Genomic DNA, 24,524 nt, shown 5'->3' with positions numbered 1-24,524 from the left:
ACAACAACGATCCCAGGTAGTCTATATTGTTCCGGAGCCCTCCGCTATGGCTCCCGTTTCTCTATTTCTGATTAACCACACCTTATGACTATGGCGCGATCTATGTGTTCACAGAGTGAATGTGACATATACTGCTCTTTTTCTTATGAACCAATTATTAATGAATGGAGAGGCAGCCCTAGTTTATGCGATGACACCTTGAACAACCTGAAAGCTCAAGGACAGATAATGAGCCTTTCATTTCGTTTAACCAATGTACAACATACTGAAAAAAAAATGAAAATATGATTTTGACCTGGTTAGGTGTATTCGTCTACAATTCTATGACGTCCACGACGCAGGCCTGGGTTGTGCAATGCCACCCTGAACAACCTTGGCGGTGAACGACAGATACTGCGCCATCTCTTTCTTATAAACAAATATACAATATACACGAAAACAATACGAAACCACGATCTAGCCGCGTCGTGGTAGTGCAGTAGTTCAGATACCCAACTAGTGTGCCGGAACACCCGGTTGCGTATTTGGGTTTGCTCGGTACGGTGGCTCCGCAAGGGACAAAGCAACAGAAGAGACGAAGAAAAAGGGCTGTTCCGACTAGCATCTACCGCCCCCAGGAGCCGAGCAGCCTAGCGATTAGCGGCGCATGCTTTTTCAATGGGCGTCATGCTGGACGCGGCACTAGCTTGAGAGAGCCTATAATACTATTACTACTACTACTACTACTACAACTACTACTACTACTGCTACTACTAAATAATAATAATAATAATAAAAATAAAAATAATACACAATAATATTTCTCTGCTAATTATTATTATTATTATTATTATTATTATCATTAGTAGTAGTAGTAGTAGTATAGAGGAAGACTCGTTTCACGAAGTTGGCACTGAATTGTCTAGTTAATGGCCCAATTAACTGGCTAAATATTATCTTCACAGTTTTAATTAATAATAATAATAATAATTGTTTCACAGGGAGGGAAAGGCGCAGTATCTGTCACACTTGTGTCTGTGGACACCTGAACTACTCCGTAGCCCTCCGCTACGGCTCCTCTTTCTCTCTTACTTCATCCCTTGGTGTCCACAGAAACAAGTGTGACAGATACTGCGCCTTTCCCTTCCTGTGAACCAATTAATATTATTATCATTAATAATTAAAACTGTGAATATATTTAGCCAGTTAATTTGGCCGTTACCTACAGACAATTCAGTGCCAACTTAGTGAAACGGGTCTTCCTCCATACTACTACTACTACTACTACTACTACCCCGCCGGGGTGGCGCAGTGGTTACGGCGCTCGACTACTGCTCCCAAGGACGCGGGATCGAATCCCGGCCTCGGCGGCATCTTTTCGATGGAGGCGAAAAGCAAGGCGCCCGTGTGCTGTGCGATGTCAGTGCACGTTAAAGAACCCCAGGTGGTCGAAATTTCCGGAGTCCTCCACTACGGCGTCTCTCATAGCCTGAGTTGCTTTGGGACGTTAAACCCCACAAACCAACCAACCAACCAACTACTAATGATAATAATAATAATAATAATAATATTAATAGTAGTAGTAGTAGTAGTAGTAGTAATAGTAGTAGTAGTAGTATAGGCTTTCTCAAGCTAGTGCCGCGTCCAACATGACGCCCATTGAAAAAGCATGAGCCGCTAATCGCTAGGCTGCTTGGCTCCTGGGGGCGGTAGATGCTAGTCGGAACAGCCCGCTTTCTTCGTCTCTTCTGTCGTTTTGTCCCTTACGGAGCCACCGTACCGAGCAAACCCAAATACGCCACCCGGTTTCGATCCTGACCGCCGACAGCTGCGTTTCAATGGAGGCAAAACGGAGAAGCGTCCCTTTCGTATGCGATGTCAGTGCACGTTAAAAAGCCTAAAGTGGTCTGAAATACTCTGTACCCCCAAAACTAAGGCTCCTCTTTCCACTTTACCTTCCACCTTTCATTCCCTTACAGTGCATTTCAAGTGTCCACAAGACAAGTGTAAAAGGAACTGCACCTTTCTTTGTTGATGTAACCAAATATTGTTGATGTAGTTAGGACTATGTGTTCACTATCACGGATGTCAATATCGAGTGCACAGCGACGCCATGGACAACTTATGCAGAGCCCTTGAAGTCGTCGAGCGCCATGAGCTCATGGTCACTTGGTTGATTGATTTATAGGAAGGGAAAGGCAGGGTAACTGTCTCACTTGATTTCAGTGGACACCTTAACCGCGCCGCAAGGGAAGGGAGGAAGGTGGGAGGGAAAGTGGAAAAATGGACACTTGCTGGGCTGTAACCCCACAACATATAACTACTTGCTGTCGACGAAAATTATCCCTCTATTCCAGGTCTCTCCTTACGGTGCGGGGCAGGTGTCCACAGGACAAATGGTAAAGGTACAGCACCTTTCCAGTTAACCAATTATTGACGTAATTAGGTCTATGTGTCTACAATCACTGACGTCAATATCGAGTGCGGAGCTGATTGATTTATAGGAAGAGAAAGGCGCGGTAACAGCCTCACTTGTTTTCTGTGGACACCGCAACCGCGCCGCGAGGGCAGGAAAAAAGTGGGAGTGAAAGTGGAAAGAGAGAAATAGGAGCCGTAGTGGAGGGCTACGGAGTAATTTCGACCACCTGGGGATCTTTAACGTGCGCTGACATCGCACAGAACACGGACACCTCTTCGTTTCGCCTCCATCGAAACAGCAGCCGCCGATGTCGGGTTCTAACCCGGATACTCCGGCACAGTAGTCGGGCGTCTTGCCACTGCAGCGCCCCGGCGGTGCTCGAGTGCGGAGCGACGCAAAAAGAGAACTTATTGGGTACATACATACATACATACATACATACATACATACATACATACATACATACATACATACATACATACATACATACATACATACATACATACATACATACATAACGCACATTTATTGGGTACATACATACATACATACATACATACATACATACATACATACATACAAAAACGCACATTACTCACAAAACAAAGCACTATACAAAACAGTATAGGTTACATAGGCATAACAAACTAAAAATAACATGATTCCCCAGAGAGGGGAAGGCAGTATAAACGAGGAGGGTTCTAATAAGGACAACAGACATCTCGTCTGCTGCCTCGTACAACATAGAAGCGCGTGTGCCAGCGCCGATTACTCGGAAGAACAGGATGAATGTTGTGGGGTTACAGCCCCATCGAGTGTCCATGAGCTCATGGCGCTCGACGACATTTAGGGCTCTGCATAAGTTGAAACCGCGACGAAACGTTTTACGGTTCACCGGTCTCTTCATTAACTATAACCGAAAAAAACACCTTCTGCTAAATAAACAGCTTTACCCTATATAATAATGCTTCAGCTTTCGCTGCACGCTAGGTTTTCCGAAAGCTAAACCAGAGCCAATTTTTTCTTCTAAAATAATAATTGGTACGCAGGAACGGGAATGCCTCTGTTGGTCAAATGTTTTAGAGTGCCGCTGCCTGAATTTCGCAGCCTCGCCGTCGGCGTTGTCCCTCGTAACCAGATTCTGCACTGCGCAAGTGTTCACCGCAGGGGAGAGGTGGTGAAGGGTGGCAGTTCCTGGCCCTACGGGGCTGGGACGGTAGGTCTACGCCACCTGTGGCGGGGGCTAACCAGCCACCGAATTTTATCTGTTGTAGTCCGTCATTGCACACGCCAGTGCTTCGGTGGTGGACGACGGCTGTTGTTGCGGCGCGAGTCTCTCTCTCCCTCTTTTGAAGCGAAACGCTTCAGTAAATGAGTCAACACGCCCCGCCGGGGTGGTGCAGTGGTAAGACGCCCGACTACTGTGCCGGAGTACCCGGGTTCGAACCCGACCTCGGCGGCTGCGTTTCGATGGAGGCGAAACGAAGAGGCGTCCGTGTGCTGTGCGATGTCAGCGCACGTTAAAGATCCCCAGGTGGTCGAAATTACTCCGTAGCCCTCCACTACGGCTCCTCTTTCTCTCTTTCCACTTTCACTCCCACCTTCCTCCAATCCCTTACGGTGCGCTTGCGGTGTCCACAAAAAACAAGTGAGACAGTTACCGCGCCTTTCCCTTCCGATAAATCAATCAATCAAGCGAGTCAACACCGGGGTAAGCGAGGCATCGTCGTCAGAAAAAGCCACAGCTGAGAACTTGCGTGACGTCAGAAGAGAGGCGCAGGTGGTCGAGCCGCCGCTGCCGCAGCTCTGCGAGAACCGCGGGACGTCAGATGAGAGGCGCATGCTGGCTTTGCTGGTTGACCTTTAGCTGCTGCCGCGCGCTGCTTTAGATACGCTACTGTGGTCGGAGCGGTCGGTGTATATGTAGGAGTTCTCTAAGGAGAGCGCAGGCGGCCATGGACGAAGACGATGCTGAAGTGGTGGCGTGGAAATTGGCCGAGAAGGAGCGGAGAAATGCCAGACGTAGGGCTCAACAAGCTGCTGAAGGCCAGAAGAGCGGTAGGCTCGCCTTGTTGCACGGCTACAAAGAGACGCTGAGCGTCTTTTGAGTGCAGCAAGCACGACTAATAACGAAGATTCCGAGCGGAGAAAAGAACGATGTAATGCGAGGCGTCGAGACAAACGAGCAGTGGAGACCCCTATGCATAAAGAGGAGCGCAAACTGAATAAAGTTGATTTATGTGATGTAGGGCTGAACTCAATGTTTCACCGTGAGGATAAACCATAGAATATCTACAAGTTCAACCGTGTAAAAGCACGATAAGCCACAACTACACCTAGGGCAACCATAAGCTAAGCCATGGCACCACGGAAGCTATTCGCTTCTGATATCCGGGATCAACCGAGATATGCCCCAGCCAATTTTTTTTCCTTCTCTATTTTCTCTTCCGTCCCCACAAGGCAGCGGAGATGGCTCAGCTACGTAGCCAATAGCAGGCCCGTGCCTTTTATTTTTCTTCTTCCTACAGCCACAACAACAACAACGTTCGCCGCCGCACAGAGGGCTGACCGAATGGAGCAGGAAAGCATCTGCCGGCATGGCGTACTCCCGGCAATAAACCGAATTCTGCCCGTTATTATATTATTATTATTTATCAGAACGCCAATAAACTTTGATGCGTTCTACGGAATCCTACTTGTGTTCCATGCAACACTCGGCAGCCCGCACCCTCCGAGCAGGGACGCAATACCCGACGGTGAAAAACCTTTGCAGCTGCGTCCACAGTTACTGCCACTGCCGTCTTTCCTGTTGCTCTAGCCATATATGTGTTCAGATCAACATCTGTTAGTGGAGTGTTTCTTACCGAAGGATTATGCGTGAAAAATAAAATGTATGTCATTATAAAGTGATTTGCCTAGGTCTATCTAAAAGCTGGAAAAGCTGATGGGGTGATCTCAAATTTCGCATATGGTAGTAACGTAATCGTCGGCAAATTTTTAATGGAAACCTTAACCGCAACCTAAGCAAGGGAAGAATGTGGGAATAAAAGTAAGTGACAACGAGATACGGTAGTAAAAAGCAGCGGTGTAAAAAGTAAAGAGCACTAGAATCTGCACTGGAGTAACGCGAAAGCACGGATGCTGCTGTTGGTTGCTTCTGGTTGATTTTAATCGGTTAATTCACTACTTCTTTACCTTTTAGTCTAGTTCTTTCAAATTGCGCGCCTATCCCTTCCTATGCCCTTTTTCTGCTCTATTTTCGGCTGCGTGACGTCACAACTTTGACATCACATCCACTACCGGCACCCCTTCCCCTCCGCTTTTGCTCCCACCTTCCTTCTTTTTCTTATGGCCCGGTTCAGGTGTCCACAAAACAAGTCTGACAGATACAGCGCCTTTCCTTTCCTGCGACCCAGTTATTCTCATTATTTATCTAATTACTTATTGGCCTAAATATTTTTCAAACACAACGCAACGTCACCCTCAATACAATCGACTGACACCGCTCATCAACCTCAACCACTTCTCAATTATTACAACAGCTGGGGACACAATTTTGCGGACACGTTCTGTTGTTGTTGTTGTGGCTATAGGAGGAAAGAAAAGACAATGCACGGGCCTGCTACTGGCTCTGTAGCTGAGCCACCTCTACAACTTGATTGAAAAACTGATCGATTTAGAGGAAGAGAAAGGCGCGGTAACTGTATCACTCATTGTCTGTGGACACCTCAACCGCGCCGCAAGGGAAGGAATGGAGTTGGGAGTGAAAGTGGAAAGAGAGAAGAAGGAGCCTAGTGGAGGTCTGCGGAGTAATTTCGACCACCTGGGGATCTTTAACGTGAGCTGACATCGCACAAAACACGGACGCCTCTTCGTTTCTGCCCCGCCGGGGTGGTGCAGTGGTAAGACGCCCGACTACTGTGCCGGAGTTCCCGGGTTCGAACCCGACCGCGGCGGTTGCGTTTCGATGGAGGCGAAACGAAGAGGCGTCGTGTGCTGTGCGATGTCAGCGCACGTTAAAGATCCCCAGGTGGTCGAAATTACTCCGTAGCCCTCCACTACGGCTCCTCTTTCTCTCTTTCCACTTTCATTCCCACCTTCCTCCCTTCCCTTACGGCGCGGTTCGGGTGTCCACAGAGCAAGTGTGACAGTTACTGCGCCTTTCCCTTCCTGTGAACCAATTTAACTTTTAACTTTTTCTTCGTTTCTCCTCCATCGAAAAGCAGCCCCCGAGGTCGGGTTCGAACCTGGGTACTCCGAACCCGACCTCGGCGGCTGTGTTCGTGCGGACAGATGAGAAAATAGAGAAGAAAGGAAAAAGAAGAAAGACGCGCGCAGCAACAACAGCCGTCGTCCACCACCGAAGCAGTGACGGGCGCAATGACGGCCTACAACAGATAAAATTTGGTGGCTATCTAGCCCCCGCCGCAAGCGGCGTTGACCTACTGTCCCAGCCCCGTAAGGCCAGAAACTGCAAACCTTCACCACCTCCACCTGAACCTCCCCCGCCCCCGACACTTTCTGCAGACAGAAATCTGTGAACATATCGAAGTAATGCTTTTGGATTATTATAGACCGCTTGCAGGCCTTTAACGTTAAGTGCACTGACATCTCATAGCATACTGACGCCTGTCCGTTTCTCCTGCATGAAAACGCTGTTGCCTCGGTCGGAGTGGTGTGGGGCACAGGAAGTTACAGTATCTGTCACATCTTAAGGCTGATTGAACGAAATCTCGTGCGCGAGAGTTGTGCGTGAGATCTGTGTGTGTGATCTGTCAATGCACAATCTGACACTTGAATGCGCGCCAAGGAACGTCAAGTTGCAGGGGGGATGTGTGGTGACTGTAGGACGAAGGAAAAGAAACTTCACTGGCCTGCTACTTGCTTTGTAGCTGCGCCAAGTGCGGAGAGAAGATTATACGAAAGAAAGAAAGAAAAAGAGGAAGTGTGAAAGACGCGCGTCGCCACGGCCGTCGTCCGCCACCGAAGCGGTGCCGGGTGCAATGACGGGCTACAACAGGTCCAAACAGTGGTGATAGGCTAGCTCCCGCCTCAAACGGCAGGGACCTACCAGTCCCCGCCCCGTAGAGGATGGGGAGGTGGTGAAGAGTGGCAATTCCTGGTTCTACTGGGCTGGGACGGTAGGTCAACAGTGATGGTGGTGTAAACGTTTAATAAAAATAGTTACATAAGGGTTGCTCTGGGGTCAGGCTTAGTGCCCTTCTCCCCCCGAACACTTGGTGGAGTCCCCAGTACGGGACCCCAGTGGCTTTCGATGCCGCCATTGCTCGTTTGACCAAGGCCTTTTGAGCTTTCAGGTAGGAGCAGGCGAGTAGCGTCGCCTCCCAGTCCTCCCGGGTGGTGTTCGGGTTAGGTGCAAAGGCAAGGTTGGAGGGGCACGCCCACACCATGTGGAAAAAGTCCGAGGACATTTCCCCGCAGTGCGGGCACTTCCCCGGAGAAGGCACTGTTAAAGTGTTTAAGTGACGCCGGGCACATCATGGAATTTGTAAGGAGGCGAAGAAGCACGCGTTCCTCCGCTCTTGTTAACCCTTTACACGGGTGGGGGTAAATATTGTCACTGTTTTGGTACAGCTGCTTAATTTCTCTGAAAGTGTTGGCTGGTGTGAATTCTTCAGAGAAGGAAGGAGACGAGGTTGCCCGATTAGAAAGCGCGCGGGCGGCGACATCTGCTGCCTCGTTTCCTCCTAGCCCCGAATGGGCCGAAGCCCAGACTATGAAGCGGCGGGATAGACTTTTCACGTACGAGCTGTTTTGCCGTAGTCTGTAGGCCAGGTCCGAGCTGTCCGAGCAACTTTGCTCGTTATGCTCGTTTGCTCGTTATGCGGTTATGCTCGTTTTTTATTTTTGTTTTTTCCCACCATGCAGCCCACAGTAGTCACAATTTTGCGAAGTGCCTTCGCGTCTCTGGCTGGCTGGCTGGCGGGCTGGCTGGCTGGCTGGCTGGGTTTGGGCTTGGGCTTGGGCTTGGGCTTGGGCTTGGGCTTGGGCTTGGGTTCGGGTTTGGATTTGGATTTGGATTTGGGTTGGGTTGGGTTGGGTTGGTTGGTGGGTTGGTTAAACATCCCAAAGCGACTTAGGCTATGAGAGTCGCCGTAGTGGAGGACTCCGGAAATGTCGACCACCTGGGGTTCTTCAACGTGCATGTTAAAGAACGTTAATACACGTTGAGGGTTCTTCAACGTGCATGTTAAAGAACGTTAATACACGTTGAAGAACCCCAGGTGGTCGACATTTCCGGAGTCCTCCACTACGGCGACTCTCATAGCCTAACTTGCTTTGGTAAGTTTAACCCCAACAACCAACCAACCAACCAACCAACCAACCAACCTAATCAACGGCTGCGCGTCCGGTAAAAGTCTTTCCCAAACGCCTTTATCCTCGTCTTCTGCTGTTGTTCGCTTCTATCAGCGTTGCTGTAATGTGATTTATATTAGATTCATGTTTAAAATATTGTGAGCCCTCCACGGATCTTCTTTCATTTGTACATACCGTGATCTTCGTCTTCCTCTTGTACATACCATCATCATCGTCCCGCGGTGCCGGCTCCGGCGCGCGCTTGGGTTTTTCTCCATCAGATTAAACGCTGACACAGCCAGACCACAGCCACATAGCCACAGTTTGTCCTTTGGCTGCTTGAAGGTCAGGGGTTGAAACTCGCTTAAAGTGTGTTGGCTTATAGGGAACGAAAAGAAATGCACATTATCTGTCACATTGCTCACCGTCGACACCTGAACCTGATATCAACAGTTTATCTTCCTGCTCCTTCAAGGTTAAATGCAGGTTTAATGAAAGGGCACGCTGACTTTGAACCGAGGTTTGACTTTTTGTTCATGGTCGCTCTTTCGTTTTCCTCTGGACCGCCACATTCGTTCTGTACAATGTATGAGTGGAAGCCTTCAACGGTCAAGCGATAGTTCTTAGCTCGCTACCAACAGCGCTTTCATTGCCCTTCCTGTATCGCGCCCGCTTCACCTACATGAGCCACAGCTGCTGCCATCAGCGGAACTCCGCTACGCAAGTACCCATTATTGTAAAGAAGAAATGTGGGACTCCAGTGCAAAAAAAAAGAGAATACGAATGTAAAAATTCCTCTGGTTTAGGTCCGGTTAAACCTAGTGCGTTGCGAATGCTTGCCCGCACGGCAGCATGTAGTAAATAATTGACCTTGGTAAAGCTCTTTATTTTCGCTCAGCGTTCATATCAAGAATGAACGCTTCTCATCCTCTTCTTATAAGTGACCGAGTAGTGACATCATTTGTAGCTACTGCGATTGCACGACACACACAGTGAGCCTGTATAGTCGGCGGTTGCGGAGGAGCAACTGTAACGTCATACACGCCGCGCTTGTTGCTACTGTGAACGCACAGTAGAGGCTCCAGCTCCGAACGGCGACCTTCTCTTTATGTGGCATAGTGGAGCTTTCGCCTAAAAAAATAGATTCCAAACTATCGTCAACAGGATGAGCATGCCTATCTCTGTAGGCGAAAAGCAGGGTGTCAGGTGGGTCTTTTTTCATGCGTTCCGCTCTTCATTTTTCATAGCAAAAGAAACTGGCTCAGTATATAGTGTTAAAGGAATTCGTCGCCAGCTTGAACTTTAGCGATTGCATTCCCTAGTGCTGATGTAGATGCATCCTCACTGCGCAGAAATACTTATCTCGTCTTGTGTTCCTAACTTAACTTTAGGTTTTGCAAGCAAATCATAAATCTAGTATGGTTCCTTTCCTTTCCGCTATTCCTTGCTTTCGCATAATGCATACGTGTAACCGAACATTTAGAGGCTGCTGCTGCTGCGGTATAACTCTCGCTTATTGTACAAAGCTCCCAACTTATGTTGGATTTCCTTCCCAACAGTGATGGAGTTTCTGGCAACTCTCCGGGAGCAGGATTTCCACTATCTAACAATATCTGTTGGTCAACTGGGAATCTTCACAAATGGATACGCTTCAGCTGGTGCGTTTTGTTCACACTGCACTGCCTTCTATAAAGCTCACTGCACGCCCAATTGTTACCTCATTATTTAGAGGCATTTGTAAGTACTCTCAATGAAGCATATATCAAATTGTTTGAAATTATGGACTGACATAATTGTTGGTCAGATCGGCGACTGGGCATACATCTCAGTGTGCTTTTTCTTGAGTGCAGAAGCTTAACCTCACCTTATTTCCCTCAAAGGCCCTTTGGGGGTGTTCCTAAGGGGTGGGTTTACAAAATGCAGGCTTATACAGCACTCCTAAATGTTGGACACATTATGACAGGAAAATGACAGGGAATACCATTCCAGTCAGCTGCTGTTCGAGGACCAAACGATTTCTAAAAGCCAGTGTTGTTCGCACGCAAGGTAGAATTTGAAGCGGATGACCTATGCGATGTGGTCTGCTTGATGTGAATGCGCAGATGTATGGACCTTGTTTTCATTGTGAATAAAAGAGCTTGTGAAAAAAGACAAAGGCAGTGGATAATGAGTGGAAATACTAGGTATATCTGACTGCGATTTTTGAGACGATATGCTCACGCCATATGAATATGAGGAGAATGAAACAGGTGATCCTGTTTTTATAGCTTCAATAGAATTTGTTAGATAGAATTTAGAGCCGTTCCAGATGGGCGATACGTATTCTAGTTTAGTTCTGATAAGCGAATATAAGCTTCTACTCCGACGTGTTGCAGTAGTTGCGCAGATGACGTTCTTAGAAATCCAGCTTTTTATTAGCCGATGTTATCAAGTCGGTCACGTGTAATCGCCAAAATAAATGATAAGAAATGCTGGTACCTAAATACTTGTATGAATGAACGATGCCAACTGGCGAGTTAGAAACTGCGCTCTGGAAAACAAGAGGATTGCGATCGTGGTGAAAACACATACACTTATATTTTTTAGAGCTGAGTGTCATCATCCACTGCAAACATCAATTTTGCACATGAGATAGATCCGTCTGTAGAGATTCTTGATGAGAAGGTAGGTTCAATTGAAAACGTCTTAAATGCAAGCGTTGGAGAGGTACTTTGTCGAGTTCCTTAGCATAGTAAAAGAAAATGGCCTAAGTTTACATGCTAATATCAATGCTGGTGTGAATGTCGTGAAAAATGGCTACCTGAGCTTCGCGAAGAAACCCTTTGCAATCCATGTTGTGAATGATGGAAAAAGGTATTTGAATCTAGGAACTGTGTGATTTGGGAGCAAGTGACTATTTAAATGAGTTTGCAAGGTATGGTTGGTAATAATTGTACCATAATTAAGAGGTGAATCAGTAGTATCCGTTATGTGGACGGGAACAACTTTTACCACTATTCAGTCGTCTGGTATGGTTCCTTGTAAGAGTAATTGGAAAAATGTAGGTAATTGATACCAGAACAGACTAATTTAGTGTTCTTGAAGATTTTTAATTGATATCATATATGCCGGTGGCATATTTCTTAATTTTATGAACATGCGAAATTCCAGTACTACTGAAATTTATTCTTTCCATGTTGTTGTTGGTATAGTAATAACTGGTAACGTAAACGTGTTTTAGTTTCGTTAGTAAAAACGGATGAAAATCAGAGATAAATGTGGTCGCACATTCTATATCGCTCATGGTTTCACAAGCATTGTTTGTGAGAGTTACGGCGGCCGATTTGTTCGTGTTTCTCATTTCAGAGAACTTAGGTTTGTCTGCTATCGGTTTAGTGGTCTAGTTCAGTAAATAAGTGCTTATAATTTTTAATCGCGTTCAGGTATGTGTGTTTATCTTTGCAGTATTTTTCCCCCGCATGGGGGCTTCCTTGTCGCTTCGCTATACAATATGCGCTTTTTTCCTATTTGTGAGCTTTTGGAGTGTGTTTGTGAACCAGTGTTTCTTACTGTTCTCTCGAAAACTGCGTGTTGGGATATATGTATTTGTTAGCTCGGTTATTTTATGTTTAAAGAGCGTCCAGTTTTGACTTAGATATCTAGTATGAAAAGAAGTTTGAAATACTGATAAGAAGCTAGTTATTTCGCTCTTAACTGCCTCCTAGATTTTATTATCGTAAAGCCTAGTAATTTTCTCAGAGGTTTGCCTCAATTGAGGTAAGGAGTTTAAAGTGGCATCAATTACCTTTTGGTCGCTGATTTCTTGGAGGCATGTAATAAATTCTAGGCTGTCTAATGAGTAGTCAGTATAAGGTATGGAGTATTAGCTCTTTCCCCCTTGAGACAAGTCGGCTCAGATATCAGTTGCATAAAATTAAAACGGATGCATACGTCTATAAATTCCTTCGTTTCTTTCGAACTGACAATGGGCTGTGGTTAATTGTTCCAGTCGATATTGGGGTGGTTGAAATCCCCCCAAAGTAAGTGTGCGTTTTAGAGTGCTTTCAAACTAAATCATTTAGGACTCTGGCAAGTTTTCGAGGAAAGTCAGGAATGTTTCGAGGTTGTCTACATACAGGGCAATTAGCAGAGTTTGTGTTGTAACTCGGCACATGACCCATAATATTTCTAAGTCTTAACGGACGATAATGTCAGAGCAAGATATCTGCTCACTGACGGTGGAAAGGACACCTCCCCACGAGCACCTTTGTGGTCAGGGTAATAAAGACGAAATTTGGGCAGGCTTAACACCATTTCCGCGTCGCCAATGTAATTATTCTAGCATGTTTCGGTTAGTATAAGTAGATTGCTGTTTGATAATGTTGTACGATTAAACACGATATCCGGTTTCTGAGGAAACTGCGAATGCTAGTAAATACAACTGATAAGGGAATGATGGCAAGAGGTGTTGGCTGGGTTGATCGCGATGACGGACAAGAATTAGTTGATTATTAGGATATTTCTTTTAGGGACTGTGAAGTTTCATCAAGAACGGAATACTTAGGACAATATGCTGTGTTTTAAATTTGAGAAAAAAATTCACGGACTTACACTTGGAAATAGTACAAGGCGTTTCCTGTAAGCATGAAGTCGGCGTGAAAAATGTTCACCTATGGTAGTCTTTTTCTTTGAATTTCGGGCCTTTAAATTAATTCATTAGTTTGAAAGTTGAAAACATTATGATAATAAGGTGCTGCCTGTCTCCAGTGCGTTATCGAGGCAGTATGCTCGTTCAATTTTATTTGCTGCTCAGCGCTGTCGCCAATAACTAGGACGTAGTTTGTGCACAGGTTTCGCATGAGTTAAATTCAGGTAAGCCATGGAGTACTAGTTGTTTCGCCGCGAGTGATTTTCAGCGTCTTAGTCAAGACGAGTCTCGAGCATACTCAAGCTGTTTCCATTGCAGAGGTTTAAATGAATTCTAGACTTATGCAAAGTGCAGCTGGATATTTCTAGTGAACTTATAAAGCGCGGAAATGAGTGGTCAGATCTTTCATCTTCTGGTTCATTGAAAGCGGTTGGTCCGTATGCCTCTTCACTTCATTTACTAACTAGGTCTGACTAGCACACATCTTTTCAAGTCACCAACAATAGCGTCGAGCTCATTGGAGGCCGGGTTTGCTCTCAATGTCACCACACTAGTGACAGCAAACGACAAACAAGAAAGTACTCGACACTGGTACCAAAGCAACACTGAGGGTTCAGAACCTGTACAAAAAGTAGTAACTGTTTTTCTTTGAAAATAGACTGCGCCGGTTACCAACCTGCATGGTGGAGACGAGCTGATTAAATAACTGTATCGTGGCACATCCGCCAAGCCCACATTCGGCCGAGGATGATCATTGCTTGATTATAGCTGGCACGCTGGGTGTGGGGGCCGACGATGGGGCCTTCCAATCGTGTGTGAGGCTCATGAGCTCATGCGAGCTTATGGCACAGAAAAGGGGGTGTTGGAGGTTGCACCATATAGTGCCCCTCTTTCAGCCGCGCCACTCAAGGAAGCATGCCTATCACGCTAGGGCAGGGAGCACAGAAGACTTCAGAGAGCATGATGTAGGTAATCACGGGCATGAAAGCCTGCATGGTGAAGACGACCTGATTTTATAACTGTGTTGGGGCACAGCCACCCAGCCCACCTGTAACATTAAGATGCTCTTGCAAACTGTTCAGGGGCTGGTGATCACGAGAGTAAAGAAGCTGAGGGGCATCAAGTAGTTAGGCTTCTGGTACCATTATGTATCCAGGATTACATTAGCCACATTTTATTGCAGTTCAAATACAGAAATGCCCTCGCTCTGTGCAGGTCTAGGGCCGATTAAAAATACAGGTGGTCAAGAGAATTCTTGAGTCTTCCAGAATGACTTCTATCATAGTCCGGTTGACATCAGGGTCCGTATTCCGAGTTTGCGTCGTTGTCGAAAGCGTCGCTATCTCCCTGCCTCGAGTCATCTGATTGGTGGAAGCACCGAAACCAGATATCAGTTTCGTTGGCACCACTTCCGGTTCTGGTGATTCCTGCAATCAGATGGCTCAAGTCAGGGAGATAGCCATGCTTTAGATAAGGACGCAAACACGGAATACGGACCCAGGAAATGCTCAATCCAATATATCATGAGACATGTGCAATATGTAAAGTACATAATATAACGCCGTACCGTTACAGCTGTTAATATGTTGGGGATTCTATGGGGATCTGGTTCTGCTCTCAAAGCGAGATGCAGCAAGGCTATATCTGGCCAAATTTGGTACCGAGAATAGTGTCTCAACGGGGGCACCTGTGAACAGCCAACTGGCCAAGCAGTTCGTTGCGATTTCCCAGTGTGATTGTTTCCTCGGTATTTTAGTGCCCTCTAAGCGCTGAATCTCACGAGATGGGAGGGGGAGGAAGGACCCCCAGTAGTCTATTGAAGTCCCTGAGCCCTCTCCTCATTAAATTTTGAAGGTGTAGTTAAGAATAAATTCTAGTGTTTTAAGTCGGTCAAAACGCCATCGTCTTTTGTGCAGAGGCAGCGGTAAGGACCTGTTTGTCACATTTCCACATAATTGGTGCCGCGGACTCCACAGTAGTGTCGACTAGAGTACCTACCAACTTTTTATCAGGCCATTGGAAGCTTTTAGATCCTACGTTCTGGAATCTGTTGTCACATGTATCCTGGGTCTAATACACGCATAGCCCTCTCTCCATGCGGCCCGCCTTCGTCGACCCATGCGTGCTGGAACTTCGTAGACTACACGCTACCTGGAGATGCTGAAAATGCCATAGATTTTTGTAATCATTCGAGCACGTGGCCTATTTAGCTCGTATCGACCTTTGCAGCTATCACATCAGTGAATGAGAGGGGGAGCGGAAAAGTTGTGCTTGAATCGGGGCTTTACAATTAATGTGGTGCGGGCAAGAGACATATTTGGTACATTTGCGAAATATATACTAAACGCCGAAAAATATGGATGCGTTTGTCACAGGCTTGGGGAGACATCTTTCGGTCCCAGTTTTTATGGGGTCCAATTAGTCCACCGACACTATGAAACGAATGTCATTTTGCTATGAATCCTCACTAAGTAACTCACTAAGATTACAGCGCCTAACAGGGCACGTTTGGCAGTACATATCTCGTAGCAAGCGCAAAAGACATAGCAGTCCCACATTAGCAAAAAATACAGACCTGCTAGAAAAATGAAAATTACTTATGGCATACGGGGGGCTTCACATATATTGATTCAAAACTTAAAAAATGCTCTACAGTTATTTTGGTGAAACCAAAGATATAGTGTTTTCCATCATATACCGTTCACAACCGTACATTTTAGATTCCGCAAAATTTTCTAATAACTAATATCACTTGCGGAAAATGTTTATTATTTAGTGCGGGGCCGATTTCATTTAATAAAGTTGTATAGAGAATTAACGTCCTTCAAGTTTGCATTGTGGTGCAGAGGTTAGGCCATTCACCTGCTGTGCTCAAGGAAGACGGATAAAATCCCGGCCTCGGCAGGCGCTTTTCAATGGCGGCGAAAAATTAGTCGCCCTTTTGATTTACGATGTTACTGCAGGTTAAGGAACCTCAGGTAGTCTAAAATTATTTTTATATTGTCCAACAGATTTATTACAGTGACTGACGTTTCCAGCAGCGACTTCTCATCGTACCTCTGCCTTGTGCGGGCAGATTCGTAAAACAGAACTTGAAAATTGGTTCGAACTTTATTGTTGCAGTACGCAGCACCTTTTTTGTATACAGTGGAGTCTCCCAACCCTCTCCTTATACACCTGATTAGTGTAGTTATTTTGTTCCGCACTCGGGTTTCTTGGTTTATTTATTGTCTATGTTTAATATTTGGAGCTGTTCAAACGCCCTCTTATATATGCGGATGAGGACTCGTCAAGCAGTCTACTGGCTGATTTTATTCGTAGCCCCCCATCTGTCGATTGCATAGTTTAAAATAGGTTTCATTTAAATAATCCAAATCCAAATCCAAATCCACTTTATTTCCAACCTACAAGTTGGGGGCCCCCAGGGAAAAAGCTGTCGCAGACAGCTTGACTGGGCCCTGGGGGCCTACAGGCAGCATCTCGCAGAGGATTTCACAATACAGTCAAAAATGAATATGTACATGAGATCAAAATCAAAAGAATTATACACACTTCAGATATCAGAAATGAATATGAACATCGCAGTATTTATTCATTGCCTCATCATAAAATTTGTTAATTCGTGTCTAAATGTGTTAAGCGGGGCAGTAAAGTCAATGTGGGCTTTAAGTTTATTATAAAGTGATGGTATGAAAGCTTATGAAAGCTCTTGCGTACCTAGAAGAAACCAGACAGCACTATCAGTTTAAGCTTATGCCGGATTTAGTTTATTTATTTGTTTATTTCTTTGTCTTTATCCTATGGGCCGTACAGGCATTTCAGAGGGCAGTGGGAAAAACGAAATACAGGAAAAAGAACACTGTAAAATGCGGGCACCTAAATAATAGATCCTATATATACAATATTCGCTATGAAATCGGCAATAATTGTATTAGTAAACACAGAACTAGTAGAACTTATACAATCCGGGTTAAAGCATTGCGAAAGTTGTTTGTATCAGTATAATTTCATAAGAAAGATCGTTCCATTCTTTGGAAGTACGGGGAACAAATGAGAGTAAGAAAGAATCTGTTTTGCATAGGGGATGGCTACTTCCCAGGGATGATAAATGCGATGGATATGTAATAGGGTCTCTGAAAACAATTGTTGTGTAAGACAGAATGATATTATAATTTGTGGAATAGGGTTATCCGGCAAACGTTTCGTCGTGAGGCCAATAATGGAAGACGCAAAATAGTTTTCATTTTTGTGACACTTGCTCTCGGTTATAGTTAGAAAGAATGAAATGAGCAGAGTTATTGTGAACGCGTTCAAGTGCAGTAACTAAGTAGTCATGGCTAGGATCCCAGACTACTGCTGAGTATTGTAATTTTGGAAGTATTAAAATTGTATAATGGACGGATTTCAAAGTAGACGGGGCGCGGGAAAAATTACGCCGCAGATAACCTAGCGTTTTGTTAGTGTTGTTGATGACGTAATCTATATGAAGCCTCCAAGTTAGGTAAGATGAAATGTGAATGTCTAGGTATTTATTAGAATGGACGCTATCAAGTTCAATGTCATTCAGAGTGTATAGAGGGGGCGAATTAGCAGTACGGGTGACACGCATTGCCTTCCATTGGTTAGTTTAATTCCATCAGCCATTGATTACACGAATTAATTATAGCCGTGAGGTCGCGCTGTACAATGTTATCATTATTGTTTTTTATTTCACGAAAAATAACGCAGTGGTCAGCGAATAAACGTATGTTAGATGACACATAGGATGGAAGATCATTTATATAAATTAGGAACACTAACGGTCCGAGTACGGAACCCTGTGAAACACCTTATAGTACTGATCGAATATTTTTCTAGGGAAACCCCCAAGGTGGAGTAATTACTCCCTTATTACCTTATAGTACAATAGCAAAAGATGAGTTGTAGCCGCTAGCGCAGACATATTCTGAGCGTTTGGTGAGATAGCATTCGATCTATTTGAACAAATTGGTGTCAATATTAAGCGGAAGTAATTTTTGGGGAAGCAACTGATGACAAAGCTTATCAAATGCTTTCGAGAATCTAAAAAGATGCAATCAACGGCTGATGACATCCAGTATATGATGTAAGCTATTTGTATAAGAGATTAGTTGAGTCTTACAAGAATAAGTTTTGCGGAAAGCGTGTTGTGCCGAAGAAAAAAATGAATCACTCTCAAGATAGTTCACGAGTGTGGCAAATATGATATGTTCAAGTAATTTGCAACATGTACTAGCAATGAATATGAGGCGATAATTAGAAGGACAGCACTTGCTCCCTGATTTGTGAAGTGGAACGATCTTTCCAATTTTTCATTGTTCAGGAAGTGTCCAGTGACTGTTGAAAAATATGAGTTAAAACAACTGAGCTATAGGCACAAGTGCTTTTTAAAAATTTTTCATTAACGAAATCGTATCCTGGACTAGAATGGTCGTTTACAGTATTAATTAGGGAGCAACACCAGCTGTGTCAACAGTCACTGGTGACATCACCAGGTAATCATGATGACACATAGTAGGAAGACTGGTACAGATTTTCATCAAAAATTATTACCAAAAGCCTAATTTGATTTATTACTTCTGCACTTATATCATTATTAACTGATTCAGCTGATGCGTTTAACGAAGCGATAGGATTGCTGAATGTGGGATTGATTACTCGCCAAAATTTTCTGGGATTTGATTAAAGCGTGTCCGTTAGGGTGTTAGATAAAAAGTGATCCTTGGCATTTTTTAATGCCATTATGTATAATTTGGAGGGAGCTTTGTAAGCTGCCCAGCGCGAGTCAGTTGGTGAATGTTTTGCGATGCGATAAAGCTGTTTTTTCTTGTTTGATAACTTTTTTATATGGTCGTTGTACCATGGCGCGTGCGAGTTAGAGACGCTGTTGCGAACTGGAATAAATTTGTTTGTTAGACGGTCAACTTCCCCTGCAAAGATATCCCAGTTTGACTGAATGGAACGATCATGAAAGTGTTGAAAGGAAAGATTCCGTGAAAGTGCATAGTTCATTTATTGCCACAAATGCTTTCTTGTAGTCGCGTATAATCTTTTTTGCCTTGGTATGTTTGGGGGATGCCGCATTAAGGTGAAAAGGGATTGATAAATAGTCACTAATGCCAGGAAATAAAATAATGTATGATACAAAATCCGGTTTATTCGTCACGATGAGATCAAGTGTGTTTGAGACATTAGGTGATATTCCAGTTGGTTCAGTAGTTAGCTGTGTCAACGAAAATAAGGAGCACAAGTTAATGAATTATGGATTATCACCTGCGGAGAGCAGGGAGACAAAATGGGCATCGTATTAGTGTTCCAGGAAATGTTCGGAAAATTCAAGTCGCCGAGCAGGAGTGTAGGAGTAGAAGGAAAAGTCGTGCTTATTTAATTAAAACAGTCATAAAGTACGTTTATAAAGGTAGCCGGTGCAGATGAAGACCGGTAGCATGTACCCAGTATCAATTTACGGTGATCAAGAATTAACGACACCCAGACTATTTCAAGACCAGTGTTAATATTGATACTTGAGGATGAAATGTCTTTAGATATAGATAGTAAAACACCGCCACCACGATGAGCCAACCGGTCACGTCTGTATATGGTAATATTATCTCGCTGGGAAAACTTTCGTGATCTAGAACATTCATTAAGAGCAATATTGTGTGCCGAACACGTATCAGTAATAGATGAAAATGAAAGATGCTTATTTTGAACACTCCGAACGTTAGTAAGCAGAACAGACAGTTTCGTATTGGACGAAGAGATCAGACCACAGCCCCTCTCGCACCCCTAAACAATGGCGGAGGATGGTGCATCTGAATGGCTGGCAGTGCTTTCTGTGCGTGTCCGAAGTTGTCTATCGGAATCTGACGCTATTTCATACGTCTACAACCTGTTGTTGATTGATAGTTTATCATATTTTAGTTTGAATTGCGGCGACTGAGGTAGAAATCGTGCGCTATCTATTAACTTTTTGCGGATGGTCCTAGTAGCAGCCGAAAAATCTTTGTTTACTGTGGCATCGCTTGATTTCAACTTACTGCATCCGTGTACAATAGATTGACAGCTCTGTTCTCATGAGAGTGCGGCTTCACACTCTGCGCAACGATCCCAGTTTCCCTTACGACGGCGTCTTTCGAAGTCTTTATTTTCCCTTGGGTCGCTCTTTCAAAGGGACGCTAGGGCGCTCCTTTTTCATCGTTACTCAGTCATCCCCGCCAGAGCTCAGGAGCTGGGAACTCCTTTCCCGGCAATCCTTTTGTCGTCGCCGTTGCAACACTTGTCCGCCAGTGTCCGCCAAATTGCCGAAGATACAATCCCGTCCGAGGATGGGCACGTGAGGATAAGACGGGCCATCGATGACGACTGTTCCATGCAGCCAGCTTAATTCTCATACCAATCTCCCTCTCTCTTTGTAGCCATTAACGTGCGCGCATGAGGCAATCTCTGTCACTGTGACTTACGCGCCAGCGTGTAATAAAGATGGCACTCAGCCAAGAACGCATCTGGGCGAACAAAAAGCTGCAGATTGGCCACCCTTGCTGTATGACATACCAAACCGGTATATAATGCGGTACACAAAACTGCCACCCCTTCCGTTTTTGAATGTGCACTGAGCTGCAGCTGAGGGGCGTGACACCTACGGCATAGCTTAGAAATAGGACCACAGATAGTAAGCACCAGAATATTGCATGCCTTTTCGAGACATGAATATGAGTCGTTTTTGATCACAATTACCCCGGTTGCTTTGGAATATCTCTTATGGCGACTGTTAAATTCGAGGCATGGGAGCCCTTTGAAATGCCTCTGTGCGAAGAACTTCTTAACCTTGTTGCTGCGTAGACGCTAGAGCTTATTGCTACTTTTGCAATTGGGGGGAAGAGAGGGAGAAACGCGAACACTTACGATGCATTGCGTAGCGCACACCGTCCTAGAAATGATCGTCTTCCAGGGAATCGTGCTGCTCCAGTCTCGTTGCTGGTCGCATCAAAGCGGTTGGCACGCAAGTGCGAAGGCGCCGCAGCTGAAGCAGCTTGGCGTCCATGACTGTAAAACAAGCGCAGCTGTATCAGCAGTGCGTCGATAACGTGCACAGCAGCTATCACACAGAAGCGTGTGCAATGTGGCGGTGCCTCATGTGTACAAGAAAAGGCCGCAGTCTGAAACGCACAAACGTATTTGTAACTCCCATGCGCCGTTCGCAAGTAATTATAAAATCAACAGCTTGTTTACCTATCAGAGTTCTTTCCAAGAACGAAAAAAGAATTTGAGCACAAAAAAGGATATCCGTATGTTTGAGCCAGATTCGGCTTATTTTCTTCACTGTATACGAATCCGAAATGAACTCTAAATTTAACCAATTTTTCGCCGCACTGTTCTGCTCACGCAGCTTTAAGAGCTATGAATGTTCGCGTGATTTTTATTTAGGTCGCAGAGGTCTATTTCGTTAATTTTTTTTTTGTTGGTTTTATTTAGCTTTACTTTGCTTGGTTTTGTTTATAAAATTATTTCCCGAAGAACCCTGGATATAAAGAACAACAGCAGTGCTATACGAATGATTTGATTGTCAGGGCGTAGGCATCATGCAATAACGTCGCACAGTACACATACGACTGCGCTTTGCCTCCAACGATGCCGCGATCGAGATTAAGCCAAATTATCCAGGCTAGTTGTCGAGCGCCCTCACCATTTACTCAACTGGGTATGGCGCGTGAATGACAGACTGTCATTCCTCTACTTCTCATTCTGACTATCGCATCGATTAATGACGACTGCCTAGTTTTGGAAAAAGTGTTTCTTATACGCTTCTAAGCAAAACCTCCCCGTTCATATTACAAAATAAGAGTCTACCAACAAACCCGTTCCAGGCGATTGGGTGCGCCTAATCGAAATGGCCACATCCAAGAAAGTCACAGCGATCAATAAAGTTGACCTGCTAGACAACGCAATCGCACTTGTGGTGCTGCTGCTGAACCAGAAGAGGATGGAGCGCAGTGACTCTCGACTGCTCATCGCTTGGAGCCTTGTTCATCGGCTTGTACCGCTTGCGTCCGGCCAATTATTGGATGCGGAAGCTCTGAAAAGATTTCCCAAGGACCAACACCGCGTGCTTCGCTTGTGCTACGAATACGTCGTCGATGTGATGCCCCTGGCTGTCTCCCAACATTACATCAGCTCGTGTAAGTATGGAAAGCGTATTCTAATGCCTCGTAAACTGTTAAGAATGTATGCAATTATTGCGCAAATATAGAATGACGCGGCGGTTACACTACTGGTGTTTTGTGCTTTCTATAGGTTGCGTTTTGATTGTTAAGCAGGGTAATTATGAATACGTAACTACGTAAAATGCCTTACACACCTTAACCCCACGACTTGTTACCTTAGATGACGCCAAAATAAGGCGAAAAGGTAAGCAGCTGAATAAAATGATGATACTGCTAGTGTTTTTGAAATGATAGATTGTGAAACAAGGAAGCAAGGGATTCTCTACCAGTCCAGGGGAATTAGGGGAAGGCGTCTTTCCACTTGGCAGTTGAAGCTTTGCGCCCTATTCATTATCAGACAAAAATTATTCATCTTTTTCTATCTTTACTTATCAATCATAAACACAAATTTAGACTATTTAGCCGTCCCTTTTATTGCATTAATATTCGCTTTATTCTTGTCAATTTTAACCCTGTTTATCACATTGATGATTTATGCCTGTCAGATCAAGAAAGAGTGCTTAAAGGGCCACTGTCCAGGGAAGGACCTTTTAAGCAAAGGAGCCCAGTGTTTCGATCAGGTACCGAAGATAGTCTGTGCAAAATGCTACAGTGACACGCGCACCGCAAAGCAACGAAAATACAAATCAAAGCTCTCTCATGCTCTCCTTCAGGAAGCCAGCTTTCCCGTTTCCTGCGCTGGCCCGTCGAGCCACAGTTATGACGTACGTACCGCGAACGACGTCCATTGGTCCGTCTCGCTGTCTGAGGGTGAAGGATGGGTGTCTACCGCTCGCTGCGCGCTTTTAGTCTGCGCCACGGCCAGACTGAATCCAGCGGCGCGCGCTCCCTCGTCCTTATTTTTTTTTCGCACACGCGAAGTGCCACGCCCCCCCCCCCCCCCTCCCGCCAAACGCGGAGGAGGAAGGGGAATTTGGCTTACGGAGGCTAGACAACCGAGCAGGAGAATGAAAAACCTCAGAGAGGGAACGGTAGGAGAGAAACACAACAGATTGATTGCGGTCGCTGTAACTCCGTTAATAATTACTCTTTTCAAAAACATTTTGCGGCCTTGCGTTGTGGGGATGAAGCCTCAAAGCCACTGCGGAAAAAAAAATTTGGACCGGAGGGTGGACAATGGGCCTTTAAAAGGGCAATCAAAAATCATGTGCAGAACATGAAAAATTGAAATTTGGGATAATTACTAAATTTTACGTGCTTATTACATCCCCATAATTTTGTGGCATATTTCTTCATTTTGTGTTTTAATTATTTCCTAATATTAGAAGCATAACCACTACGTACCGAAATGCCACATAACAATATAAGCCTTTGAGATCGGATACAGCCGTAGATTGTTTGAAAGGAAGCGGATAAAGTGGTAAAGAACGAAGACGGAAATCGACCTCAAAGCAGCTTTGTATCGCTACACATTTCCGTCTTCGCCTTTGTATTACTTCATGCACTTCATATAAGAAAACATATCCAGGTCAGCCGCCCGTTCATTCTTTAAAACATTAGTAGAGCGTAAATTGAAATATATTTCTGCGAAGGCGACGGAGCAGGGGTTGGCGGCGAAAGCAAGGTTGCTTTAATACCCAGGGCTCCTAAAGTGTCGAAAAGGCCCCCAATATAAAGCCTCAATTCAAGTCGGCCAATGGCCGACCATTGCTACAGTACTAGTCAGAGCTAGGCAGCCTGTAGTCGCGGCCTGCAAATCCAGGCGCATGGGCTATTGTCGGCTTCCAATTACAGTAGTTAATGTTGACCAAACACGTTAGCCTGTTAATGACGTATGACAGGGAATTAGTCCGCAATTCTGGCAGCCAAGCATAGCCCAAATAAAGTCATCGTTGTTTATCCGTGAGGTTGACCTGGTATTTTGAGCCAGGCACAGATCAGCACTGTAGTAGAGAACAGCTCGGCGCCGAATGCAAGGAAGCCAAATAGTGCTCAAAAT

This window comes from Amblyomma maculatum, chromosome 8 (assembly GCF_055883805.1).
Source record: "Amblyomma maculatum isolate TAMU_Amacu chromosome 8, ASM5588380v1, whole genome shotgun sequence".
NCBI classification, from domain to species: domain Eukaryota; kingdom Metazoa; phylum Arthropoda; class Arachnida; order Ixodida; family Ixodidae; genus Amblyomma; species Amblyomma maculatum.
The sequence above is the reverse complement of the archived record's forward strand: the minus strand, read 5'-3'. Positions refer to the sequence as shown.